The sequence below is a fragment of the Mirounga leonina genome, unplaced genomic scaffold, assembly GCF_011800145.1.
Source record: "Mirounga leonina isolate KUSES-001 unplaced genomic scaffold, KU_Mleo_1.0 Mir_94, whole genome shotgun sequence".
NCBI classification, from domain to species: domain Eukaryota; kingdom Metazoa; phylum Chordata; class Mammalia; order Carnivora; family Phocidae; genus Mirounga; species Mirounga leonina.
Window position 1 is genome coordinate 52,399,249 of NW_023270855.1, and position 2,255 is coordinate 52,401,503.

At 42.0% G+C, this 2,255-nt stretch overlaps 1 pseudogene; it reads right to left on the reverse strand.

Moving 5' to 3' along the window:
• Positions 1–563: 563 nt before the first annotated feature.
• On the reverse strand, positions 564–1,896 carry LOC118005461 (annotated as a pseudogene).
• Positions 1,897–2,255: the final 359 nt, after the last annotated feature.

A 2,255-nucleotide genomic window follows, 5' to 3' on the forward strand; every position in this document is an offset into this window, starting at 1 on the left:
ACTTCTTAAGTGGATTATTTGTGTTTTGGGTGTTGATTTTGATAAGTTCTTTATAGATTTTGGATACTAGCCCTTTATCCCATATGTCATTTGCAAATATCTTCTCCCATTCTGTAGGTTGCCTTTTAGTTTTGTCTATTGTTTCCTCCACAGTGCAGAACTTTTTATCTTGATGAAGTCCCAACAGTTCATGTTTGCTTTTGTTTCCCTTGCCTCCGGAGACAAGTCTAGTATACTTTTCTGAGCTATCCATATTGTACAACTTTCCTTCTTCTGAGAGTCATCCATACAAACAGTATAAAACTTTGACCTCTGCCTCAGGTTCTGCCTCTATGGAACTGAGTAAAACATTGAAGTAAGAATTGAAATAACTTGACAAACATAAAAAAGCTGAATAAAAATAAAAGTTAGGTTTCAACCCTAAGTTTAAATGTACTTGGCTGTTATGTTATCTAGTCATGTTAGAAGCATTTGGTGACAGAAATAGTAAGCATTCTGGGTCTCCTGTGATTTGTATAACTTTGATTTATTTTTTACAACCCAGCCCAAGGTACATGGCACAATCACAGAAAAGAAGGTATCCTACAGACAGGTTTCTTCAAGGCACCCTGCATGTCACTATTCCTCCGACTGTAGACAAAGGGGTTCATCATTTGAGGAATCATGATGTACATCACTGAAGCCATGGTATTCTTCCTGGAAGAGTCACTAACTGCAGAACTAATGTACACACCAACTGCTGTCCCATAGAACAAGGACACAACTGACAGGTGAGACCCACAAGTGGAGAAAGCTTTATACTTTCCACCATCTGATGGCATTCTCAAAACAGAGGAGAAAATTTGAGTGTAAGAGAAAATGATTCCAGAAAGGGGAACACCCCCAAGTAAGCTAGCCAAAAAATACACCAGGATATTATTGATGAGAGTATCAGAGCAGGTAAGCTTGATGATCTGACCAAGTTCACAGAAGTGGGGGATGTCCAAGTCCTTACAGAAGGATAACCATAGGGGCGCCTGGGTGGCTCAGTCATTAAGCGTCTGCCTTTGGCTCGGGTCATGATCCTAGGGTCCTGGGATCAAGCCCCGCATCGGGCTTCCTACTTGGCGGGAAGCCTACTTCTCCCTCTCCCACTCCCTCTGCTTGTGTTCCCTCTCTTGCAGTGTCTCTATCTGTCAAATAAATAAAATCTTTTTTAAAAAAAAATAAAGGATAACCATAGCACCATCAGACTATGAAGCAGGGCATTGACAATGCCAGTGAGCAGTGAGAGCACTCATCAGCAGGCCACAGAGTTGGGGGTTCATGATAACGGTATACCTCGGGATGGCAGATGGCCACATAGCGGTCATAGGCCATGGCTGCAAGGAGAAAATTTTCCAAGCCAACAAAAGTCAAGACAAAGCAGGGCGCCTGGGTGGCTCAGATGGTTAAGCGTCTGCCTTCGGCTCAGGTCATGATCTCAGGGTCCTGGGATCGAGTCCCGCATTGGGCTCCCTGCTCCTTGGGAGCCTGCTTCTCCCTCTGCCTCTCTCTCTGTCTCTAATGAATAAATAAATAAAATCTTAGAAAAAAAAAAGTCAAGACAAAGCAGACCTGGGTGAGGCAGCCTGTATAACTGATGCTCTGAATCTGTGCTTGGATGTTCACCAGCATCTTTGGGATGGTGGTTGTGCTTAAACAGATGTCAATAAAGGACAGATTGGAGAGGAAGAAGTACATAGGAGAGTGGAGGTGGGAGTCAGAGATGACAGCCAGGATGTTGAGCAGGTTTCCCAGGACAGTAACCAGGTATGTGGACAGGAGTAGGCTGAAGAGTAGGGGCTGCAGTTCTGGATCATCTGTCAATCCTAAGAGAAAGAATTCTGAAACATCTATGTGATTTCTGGGTTCCATGTTGTTGATGAATCTAATGGAAAAGATGGGGTAAAAATAAAATAAAATGAATCGTCCCTGGATGAGCAAAAGCAGCATCACCTGGAAACTACTTAGGAATGCAAATTCTTGGTATTGCTCCAGATACACTGCTGAAAAACTCTGAGGTAAGGACCAGCAATCTAAGTTTTAACAAACCCTCCAGATAAATCTGATATATGGTAAAGTTTGAGAGCCAGTGCTTAAGTAAAAATAAATAAAACTTATGTATATGGTGAAGCCAAGAGAATATTCAAATCTTTCTCTCTGCTAATTTATTCCTCCATCATCATTATCTCTTACTTTTCTTTCTTCCACTCAAATTTTTGGCTCAAATTTTT